Source organism: Parasteatoda tepidariorum, chromosome 8, assembly GCF_982258835.1.
Source record: "Parasteatoda tepidariorum strain Cologne lab strain chromosome 8, Ptep-v5.0, whole genome shotgun sequence".
NCBI lineage: Eukaryota > Metazoa > Arthropoda > Arachnida > Araneae > Theridiidae > Parasteatoda > Parasteatoda tepidariorum.
Window position 1 is genome coordinate 103,854,077 of NC_141762.1, and position 11,881 is coordinate 103,865,957.

General features: G+C 30.7%; 1 protein-coding gene across 1 annotated transcript in view; it reads left to right on the forward strand.

Annotated features, from left to right (window-relative positions):
• Positions 1-11,881, forward strand: part of LOC147806596 (neuronal acetylcholine receptor subunit alpha-7-like) — a 95,911-nt gene that overhangs the window by 21,920 nt on the left and 62,110 nt on the right. The window lies entirely within an intron of this gene.

The window sequence follows — 11,881 nt, forward strand, 5'->3', positions numbered from 1 at the left end:
CTCGATATATGTGGTCTTTTGCTTCGAAATCAATAACTACGGAAACCTATGTAAATTTTTTGCACCAAATTTTCCAAATTCAAACCCCTAAAAGTATTTTGAGTGATAGAAATGCCGCATTTACTTCTTCCCACTTTAAAAAATTTCTTAAACATAGCAAAATCAAACAATTGTTAACTACAGCCCATAGACCCGAAACTAATGGAAAAGTTGAACGTTTAGGACAAACCATTGTAACACGATTAAAATGCAAAATTAATGATTCTTCTAAAAAAGTTCCTTGGCCTAAATTATTAAAAGAAGTAACCGAAGAATACAATTTAACTCCACATTCAGTAACTAAATTCCCACCAGCTTTTTTAATGTTTGGCACAGTCCCATTTAATCATCCTTTATCCGAAGAAATTTATCCACCAGTAGAAGAAGCAAGAAAAATTGCAGTTGAAAGAACTAAACAATATCATGAGAAAAATAAAATTTATTATGATGCAAGATTTACTCATATTGAATTTTCCCCTAATGATACTGTAATGTATGAAGATTTTAAATACCCCAATACTAGGAAACTTACCCCAACTTTTTCCGGTCCATATATAATTCTTGAAAAATTTTCTGATGTTAATTACAAAATAAATAAAAAGAATATTCATAATAAAGAAAATACAGAAATAGTTCATATATCAAAATTGCGAAGGTACCACCCACCTGACAAACTGAAATTATGTCACGAATAAAAAACCAGTAATAGTTTAAATAATAGAATTAATTATATTTTATATTGAATTTAATGATTTTTCATTGTTGAAATAAAATTAAAGAACACCGAATATGACGACAATACGCATAGTTCAATGGAACATGCGGTCCCCTTTTTTCTGGAAGATCCGACCTTTCAAATTTTTTCTTCAAGTTCAGCGTTACCCAATCTAGTAGGATATGGGGCGATGGTAGTTTTGCCTCTGGTGAAAACCAAAAAAATAAATATTTATGCACCTTGTTGAATCTAGGATCTTCCAGCACATTATTGTTGAGAATAGGGACTGTTTTCCTCCTTTTGGGGAATACAACCCCTAATCCAACAAAACAATTTCCCCTAATAACACTGAAGTCTTAAACTTCAGATTAAAGACCAAGTGTCAAACTTTTTATTCTCTCATTGAAATAAAAATACTGAAGTATTAAACTTCAGATTAAAGACCATTGTGTCAAAATTTTTTTACATTTTATATTGAAAATGTTTTTGATAAAAAGTGTCAGTTTGTATTTTTATATCTCATATCACTTGCATTTTCATATTTTTGTATCTTTCTTGTTATTGAATATGAATATTTACAACTTTTAGGAAATTTTTATAGATTTTTCTTGTCTTAAGTGAAAAGTTTATTTTAATTGTGTTAGTATGAGGAATAACTTTATTTACTGTGATTATAAAGAAGGACTGAAAAAACTTAATCACAAACAATTTTTTGAAAATGGAGATCTAACACTTCATTTCGATAGTAGCGCTACTTCAAATTTTTTTTTTCTTCCTCTAACTCTGTATGAAACTTTTTTTTACATAGTGTGCAAGTGTGTTTTTTTTATAATTCATGTTACTTTATATTTTGTTGATTTTACAAATATTATTATTATTATTTTATTTGTGTCATCATAAGGAAAGTTTTGCAAAGGGATAATTTTAAAAAATTTTTTGATGTTAGTTAAAATTTTTCGGCGAGGGGGGATGTAACATAAAAAGCTTCTATTAATCTTTTTACGTTAGTTTCTTTGCTATAAAACAACTCCTACTTTATTACTAATTAATTATTCTATTCCAAATTCTTTCTCACACTTTTAAAAGCCACATCCTGTTCTTAAATCTATTTTTGGCTCAACTATGCATTTAATTAAGAGCAGGACATATCTCCCTATGCTCTGTGTGGGAAAAGCTAGATTTCTTTCATAAACCAATAGTAATCCTTATCACTTCCCTTTTCCCCTCAAATATAACAAAATAGAGGGAAATTCCTTTGCTACTTTCCCTAAGATAAAAACTTAAGCACACAGTTTTTGAGTGCGATTTTGAGCTCCGCCTTTGCTAGAAAATGTCTTAAATATACTATGTGAAGTTAATAAAATATGTTTTGCCTTCCAACTGCTATCTGCGTGGCCTAACATCACTCACCATGACTGCTACCCTTTCATATATATATATATATATATATATATATATATATATATATATATATATATATATATATATATATATATATATATATATATATATAGAGAGAGAGAGAGAGAGAGAGATTTGACTCTTTTCTTAAAAAGTTTTTTTAGTTTTAAATAAATTAAAATAATTATAATTTTCGGCAAATATTAAGTTTACTGATAAAAATAATTAAAGTTACTGATAAAAATATTTAGTGCTTAGAACACTATTATATAAAAATGATTATGGAAAAAATTCCATGGAATTAAATTGAAAAAGAAAATATAAAAAATTATAAATAAAAATCCGGAGGGAAAAGTGTATAATCTCCTCATCAGCTCACACGATTATATCCACAAGAAGGAGTGCTTTCTAATATTGTATCAATATAGACAAAGGCAAAATATATCAATACAATAGTGTGAGGAGCACTAAAGAAAAAAAAATTTGAAACAAAATCAAACACATTAAATAATAAAAATCACGTAAAAAACGGGGGGGGGGGAATGTAAGGAAAGAACAGAATAAAACATGAAACGAAATCTGTAAAGCGAGTAGCGAATTCAAATGAACTTGCATGGGCGGGAAAACTTTCAAGAATGATTTTATATGTTTTCGTAATAAGATTACCTGATTACAAAATATGAAAACAGAAACGCAAATTGAGCTAAAAGCGTAAATAGAGGGTTTTTTTTGTTTTGTAGCACATTCTTATACTGCAGTTATGAAACTTGCTTGATTTGCTAGTCGCCAAGAATTGGCTCGAAAATGGATGTGCGCAAGGTAATATAATACTGGTATATAATTAATTAATAAGGTTATATAATTAATAAGGTTGATATTTAATTATACAATTAAAATTATTTTAGGAAATTAAATTTTATTTATGAAAAAAAAAGAGAGAGAGAGAGAAAGAAACATGAATTGCCTGTTTTGCACATATTTTTAGCCACTGATTTTCAAGAAATGGATTAGCAAATGGTAAAAATATAAAAATTAACAAAGAAGTTTTTGGTAAGTTTATTTTTAATAACTTAACGATTAACTCAGTGATTTTATATGGAATTTAATCACTTTAGGAATTTAATCCCTTTTTTTAATGAGTTTAATCACTTTAGGAATTTAATCCCTTTTTTTAATGAGTTTAATCACTTTAGGAATTTAATCCCTTTTTTAATGAAATTTAATCACTTATCGATTGTTTTTATTAAATTTTAAAATTGGTTGTTCCTGCCAGTAGTCATATGCTTGTCTCAAAGATTAAGCCATCCATGTTATGCATCAATAAATCTAAAAATAAATTTAAGGCAATAATTTTTTTTTATAGTAGTGCAAAAATAAATTAGCTAAGAAAGATGAAAAATTAGATCCTTGTGTGATCCATTACATTTTATTTTCTGATTTTTACGTGATTTTTTATTACTTAATGTGCTGTATTTTGTTTCAAAAAAAGTTTTTTGAGTGCTCTTCACACTATTGTATTGATATATTTTGCTGTCGCTGTATTGATACAATATTAGAAAGCACTCCTTTTTGCGGTTATCGTGTGAGCTGATAACGAAATCATATCTTTTTTACCCGGATTTTTATTTATATATTCTTAATTTTTTTTTCTTTTATTTTAATAATTTTTTTATCATCTTTTCATAATTTTTTTTCTCTATATTTTGAATTTATTTTATAAGTTCTAAATACTTGTAGCTCATGCGCAGTAAATTAAATTAATTAGTTTTCTTCGTTTTTCTCTTTTTATTCTTTTTGTACTTATTTATTGTGCTATATATAAGAGTGTGTGCTATATATAAGCATTTCTGTGCTACATGTACTATTGCGCTATATATAAGCAAAAGATACTCGCATTTTATAGAGTAAGATTAATTTGAATTAAATATTTTAATTGAAGAAAATTTATAATGCTTGAGCAAAAACGAAATGAATAGAATTTTTGTATTGCTTTCAGAAGCTCCCGCGGGCCGCACATCAACAGTCGACCGGCCGCATGTGGGCCTCGGGCCGCAGATTGTGCCTCCCTCATTTATAACACTATCTGAGTGTTCTGAAACATTTTTATGAGCCTTATATCCATCCAATAAATCAGTAAATTCACCTTATGAAAAAAATTAAATAAAGCAATCAAAAGAGAAGAAAATATCTCAATAATAAATTTTTTTCCTAACTGATCAAATGAGAACGCATTGCATATCGATATTTCATTAGTTTACTCACTTCGTATTCCAACAGTTCCATTACTCAATCGCCGCCTCAATGAATGTAACAACAAAAAAAAGAGGGTTAAATAAATAAAAACATGTTTCTTTCAGCCTCAAGCTATTTCCCCACCCCCCCCCCTCCCCTCTAATTTCACCCAAATTATAACAAAAGATGAATTTCAGGAAATGTACTCCACAATCTTTAAGAAAATACATCAAAGCAATTAAGAGAGACCATCGTTTGCGCCTTTTGTTATTCAGTTCTTTCCCTCCTCCTCCACCCTTTCCGTGAATTCCAAGCCGTTGCCACTTAACAGTTACAAAATATTGAGATGTATATGAGTTCTTTGAATTTTTTTTTCTTCTTCTTTCTCTTTGTTATTTAGTGATGTATTTCTTCAGTAAGGGGGGAAAATGTTACTCCGTGAGACTAATAATTGCGGAGTTTCGTAGCAAACAAAAAAGTTAATTTTAAAGAAACATATTCAGTCGAAACAAATAGTAACAACCAAGTGATATATAGAGAAAAAAAATTAAAGTCAATTTCTGCTTAGGCCAACAAAGGAAATTTTTATTTTAGTTACTTTTTATTAAATAATTAAAAAAAATTCTCCCATATAAAACTAATATTAATGAATGAATTAATATTACAAAAAACTGTATTAACTACAAGTGTTATCCACTACAAGTTCAAAAAAATGTCCCATATCTCCCATATAAAATTAAAATTAATGAATGAATTAATATTACAAAAAACTGTATTAACTACAAGTGTTATCCACTACAAGTTCAAAAAAATGTCCCATATCTCCCATATAAAATTAAAATTAATGAATGAATTAATATTACAAAAAACTGTATTAACTACAAGTGTTATCCACTACAAGTTCAAAAAAAATGTCCCATATCTCCCATATAAAATTAAAATTAATGAATGAATTAATATTACAAAAAACTGTATTAACTACAAGTGTTATCCACTACAAGTTCAAAAAAAAATGTCCCATATCTCCCATATAAAACTAAAATGAATGAATGAATTAATATTACAAAAAACTGTATTAACTACAAGTGTTATCCACTACAAGTTCAAAAAAAAATGTCCCATATCTCCCATATAAAACTAAAATGAATGAATGAATTAATATTACAAAAAACTGTATTAACTGCAAGTGTTATCCACTACAAGTTCAAAAAAAAATGTCCCATATCTCCCATATAAAACTAAAATGAATGAATGAATTAATATTACAAAAAACTGTATTAACTACAAGTGTTATCCACTACAAGTTCAAAAAAATGTCCCATATCTCCCATATAAAACTGAAATTAATGAATGAATTAATATTACAAAAAACTGTATTAACTACAAGTGTTATCCACTACAAGTTCAAAAAAATGTCCCATATCTCCCACATAAAACTAAAATTAATGAATTAATTAATATTACAAAAAAATTGTATTAACTACAAGTGTTATCCACTACAAGTTCAAAAAAATGTCCCATATCTCCCATATAAAACTGAAATTAATGAATGAATTAATATTACAAAAAACTGTATTAACTACAAGTGTTATCCACTACAAGTTCAAAAAAAATGTATTTCATTAAAGATTGAACATTTGAAAAAGATATATAAATATATATATATAGGGAGAGTATGGACTAATAGTAGGAATTGAAGAGAAAAAAAGGCACACGTGGTATCGGACAACTCTAAAAGTATAAATTGGGTGACGTGAACCACACCGGATACCACCTAATGTTCTTCAATGAATTTACATGACACAGCGAATATAAAATAATGAAATAGTATTTAAATCTGCACAATAAACTATTTTTTGTTCCAACAGAGATATAAGTTAGAAATGATCACTGAGGTTATTTTTAAAATAGGTACAAAACTGAATCGCTTCTAGTAAAATTCAAAACAATGACTAACTCTCAGTAAAATGACATGATAAAGTTGAGCTAAGCTTCTCCACATAAGTTAAAATGTTAATTAAAGTGAAGTGAACCGTAATGGCTCAGGGGATAGAGCGTTCGCTTTTCAATGAGGTGAACCGGGTTCGAATCCCAACGATGCGAATCGATACGAATTCCGAATCCGGCGTACACCGCTGACTTAAAATGTTCTCAGTTGTAGATGGATCATGGGTTAGAGTCACGCTAACCGGGTGAGTTTTTCCTCTCCAAGTAACGCAAATACGGGTAAGTTTCACCAAAGAATCCTCCAAGAAGGCAAAATTTCTCCCAATTCTTAATCCACGAGTTCCTTTGTCTTCTGGATTGGGTTCAAGAATACAAGGCTACGGAGTTGAGCATTAGTAATCGTAAACCCAAAAAAATGGGTCGGCTGTTCAACGACGATTATAAAATAAAATTAAAGTGAAGTTAATTAAATATAGGGCTGCTTCGCTCTTTGTTGAAATATAACTCTTTCTCGTCAACTTCTTTAGATTTATTCTTGGTTTAGGCATTTTGTTGTAACCGTTATATATTTTTATTTTATTGTACTTTGCAATTTCGATGCATAATTAGTTCATGTTCTTCATGGCTTCGTGCCTGTCTTTATGTTGAGTTAGATATATAACGAAAAGAAATTGAGATCTTTGTAAAAGAATATAGTATATGCCACTTAAGAGAATTGATACGTAACTGGATTGGTTTTACTATAAATAGAATGGAAAGAACAGTTGCAAACTTAAACAAATGCCAAGTTTCAACAACCAATCAGTATCAAGACCTATGTAGGAATTGACTTTTAAAAAAAAATTTATATTACTTCTTTTTTTATAAACTGTGTATATAGTTTTTTAAACATCTAAATCCTAATTTTCTTTGAAAATAGCTATCTTTTGTAACCATTTGTCATACAATAATAAATAAATAGGAGATTAAAAGTGACATTTTCTTGTACCATAGCAATACCGTTTTGTACTTGTACAATCATCTAGACACGAGCATTTCCTAATAATTTTGAAGATTATGATTCATAGTTATTGTCCCTCCCCTCACCCTTCCTCTCACTTTCTTCGGTAATTTGATTTTTTTTATTGCCATCGTAAAAGATTACATCACAGTACATTTATGAAATTGCTCTGAATGACATCGTCCTCCAGATCTAGTCTCTTCGAGTCATTTGCCTCTTTCTGTTATCTTGCAATTTTCAATTGTAACCGATATTGGGTGCGATTCATATGTCATGTTTTAACACTAGAAAGAGTGAAACTTAGTTTTCCTACATTGCCCAAGAGCAATCAAAAGTATTGGATTGTCAAAGAATAAATGATGTGTAAAAAAATTTCTTTAAAATTAATTTTAAATATTTTTTATAATATATACAGTTATATAACAAGTTATTAGTAAATATTAACAATAAAAAAAAATTATATGCTGAACAAAATTTTAAGAAATTGTGTCATTATATACATCATTGTTTTTCTAATTGAAATTAAAAGCAGTCAAAATGACTTCCTTAGGCAATCTAGCGTTAGGGCGAATGCACCTAAAGATTTTATGCTTAGGAATTCACAGGGCCAGACTTTGTCTAAGTGCCCCCCCCCCTCTGCTTCACTACTTCATTAATGAAGAACCGAACTTTATGTGGAGGTATTTAAATTCTTTACCTCTTTATTAGATAACAAGAAAATTGACTAGAACCTTAAATAGCTATAAAATCGCCCCCCCCCCTCCAATGGTCAAACGAAACGTCGTTCGATCAATTTTATTTATTTTCTGACAACTCTATGTCCGAATGCAGTCTTCTGATTGTTAACTTTGTCATCTAGCAGCGAAATATTCATATTCTTGCTGACATTTGTGCTGAACTGGGCTAAAATATCTCAATGACGATGGCTTAATTAAGCCATTCAGAAACCTGTATTTTTGTAAACATGACGCATTTTGCGATATGGAGATATACAGGATTTTGATTGGTCAAATTTAAATGACGTATGCGAAAATTAAACTGAATTCGCGCCCCAGAAATCCATGAATATATAGATTAATATAGATTGCGAAAGATAGTTTACGTTTTCATACGATAGTTTAATGAAGAAGCTGACGTAAAACTGACTGATTTTGCACTGTACTGATATTTTGTTTTTAAAAAAAAGTTCATTAAAGAAAGAAATATAAAATAAATTTTCCAGAAATATAAAATAAATTTTCCATTTGATTTGGGGGCCCCCTCTGATGTGGGGGTCTGGGGCAACTGCCCCGTATAACCCTGCCTTAGTCAGGCTCTGGGTATTCATGGAATTTTTATAATTTTCCTCTATAACTTTCAAAACTGGACACAGCTTGAAATACGTTTTTACGAAAATGGACTCAGCTGGAAAAGGCGTGTTTAAACGCATCTCCATGCAATGCTAAAAATGCAATCACGTGACATATATGCACGTGTATTACTATGCTTAATTCTGAACTTAATAAATCAATTGATTTAAAGAATTGAAACAGATGTATTCTGAAAGTATGTTTTATTAACACTATATTAACCTCTTCAGAACCGTGATCACATACACTTCATCTCGCGATTATTCTTTCACAAAAACGGGATAAAAATGCGTTTTTATCTGACTCTAGAGGCCCAATATTACACGGACGTTCTCTCATGTTGCATCTCGTATTGGAAAGTATACCTAATCCTTATTGCTTATACGAGTCTGAGGAACCGCATTTTTCTCATCAAATAAACATCAACATTTAGCAAACAGCCGATGTTCTTTAAATGAGCTGCTCGAGCCGTGGTGCTCAGGTGATAGAGTGTCCACCTCTCAGTGAGGTGGACTGGTTCAAATCTCAGCGGTGGCAGGTCGATATGCACCGATCACAGTGCTGACATAAAATATCCTTAGTGGTCTTCGGATCATGGGCTGGAATCTCCTTGCCGTCGGGCTAACCATGGGAGGTTTTCGTGGTTTCCCCCTACGTAACGCAAATACGAGTTAGTTTCATTAAAAAGTAATCCACGGTGGCTAGTTTGTCCCTGTTCTTGATCCAGGAGTTCAAATGTCATCTGGGTTGGGTTGACCAAGGCCACGGAGTTGAATATTGATAGTCGTAAACTCAGAATTGGATCTGCGATTATAAAATAAAATGAATTGCTGAAAGGTCACTACGAATAACGCCACCTGGTGTCAAAATGTCTTTATAAATATTTTCCTATATCTATAAATCATTTTCTGTTGAGATTTCCAGGTATTAAAAGCGCCTTAATTAATGTTTTTGTAACGTTGTTTATAGCCTCGTTGCATGCTTCTAAAAGTTGTTATTTGTCATAAAATGGTGCTCCATCATGAGAGTTTTTACGAGTCCGAATTAGAAGAAATCAGGACTTAATGGAACTTTGAACAACCATTAGTAGTGTCTTTGAATAGGGTTTCGAAGACGTAAGCCTTGGTGCAACAATGAATGTTGCGATCGCCCTCGATATCTGAATGTTTTGAAATGTTAATTGACTATTAGACGACTGTTATTACAAACATTATTCGGAGGAAGTACGTTTTTGTGCCTGATTACATAAAGTGTCGTCTGCAACTAATTAATCAATATATTTGTGGTCACCCCTCAAACATTTAACAATGAGGCCTAGAACGTGAAGATTCGATTATTAAAACAAAAATTATACAGAATGGTCCGTTATTTATTTTGCTCACCCTGCAGTTCTATTTCAAGAACTGAAAATATAAAGTTCATTTTTACTCAGTTTCAAAGTGCATTCTTAAACAATTATTTATAAAAAAAAATATTGTTGTATTGATTTCTTTAAACTTTACATTCCTATATTTTTCTAATGTAATCTAACATTTACTTCCTTAAGTTATTGTTAGGAAATGGTTTTTATGGGAATTATGTTTCATTTTATGAAAAATAATACAAAATCTGATGTGATTATGTCACAAAATATATTTTTAATAAAATAGAAGCACGGATAAAATTAGTCTACGCTTATAATTAGTGATTTGATCGCTTTACCAATATGAACATGTTTATACAAATTTAATTTTTGTCCCGCAGTGGACTGATCGTTAAGACACGGTTCCCAGCAGATCTCTGAAGTCAAGCATCACTGGCTGCGGTCAGTGTGCGGGTGGGTGACCCACTTGGATCAGTCTGCGTAGGGACCGAGGGTGTGCGGTATGGGTCCTCGTTAAACTGTGCTACCATAAAGTGCTCGACTTCGCGCGCAGGTCGTCGGGCTACCGAAGCGGGGGTGCCATCCCCTCTGCAGAGGATCAAAATTGTGATGGCATGTCTTCGGATCATCCTCAGGGATGTTTCCCAGACCGTCGCCAATAGCCCAGTGTGCAGCTCTAGTGCGACGTAAATGAACTACAACAACAACAACAAATTTTATTTCCTTTTAACTATTACCCTGAACATAATGAGAAAATCTGATTCATCATTACTATATTTATTATTTATGGGCCGGTATAACCTGGTAGGTAAGGCACTGTGCCCATGACCAAGAGATCGTGGGTTCGATACCGGCCGGGCGAAGACTCCCCGTGTAGTAAATGGCGACTGCACGTTAAATCTCTCGAGTCACGAAGTCCTCCATGTTCCCATACCAAATCATACGTCTGGGGGTACTGATCAAGGAGTTTTCTTATCTCCTGGATTGGGTTCAAAATTACGAGGCTACGGAGTTGAACGTTAGTTGTCGTAAACCCAAAATTTAGTCTGCTTTTCAACGATGGTTATAAAATAAAATATATTTATTATTTAACAAAGTAATTCCTTGATATGAAATTCATTTGAATTCTAAAAGAATAATATTTGACCAGGTGTGCCACTTTTTAATATGTGTATGCATTTAGAGCAATCTGGTATTTCAAGTTATGTAGTAGGTTTTTAAAAGTTACGTGACAATCAAATTAAAAAGTTTAGAACACTTTCTATTGAAACATACTAAAAATTGTTACGTTTCATTTAAAATTAATCAGTAAGGTATATATCGTATGAAATGGAACTTACTGGTTAAAAATTATAAGAATAATAAAGATAAGTATTTTATCACATTTTACCTAAAAATTTACACTTAACACAAATCCGAATTAAAACTTATAGCTACAAACAAGCTATAAACAAAAATTACTTCAAATGATGCTAAAAAGTTTTCGACAGTTACAAAAAATAAACTGGTCTTTAAAAATTATTACACAAAAAATTTATCGTACATAAATTAAACTGAATGACTAATAATCACATGTATAAATAATAATTATCGATTTCGTCATCAAAATCGTTAAGTAATTATCTAAATAGTTTTAAAAAATTCATTAAATGGTTTTTAAGATACTACTTACGCCCAAAAGTGATAAATATAGAATTAGTTCTTTAAGATATTATTTAACTGTTCTAAAGGTGTTCATTTTTATTTAATTATAAACAGGTTTTTAGTGTTTTTTTAAAGTAATAAGTTTAAAAAATTTCTAAAATTTTGAAACATTATCAAGCCTATGTTCAAGA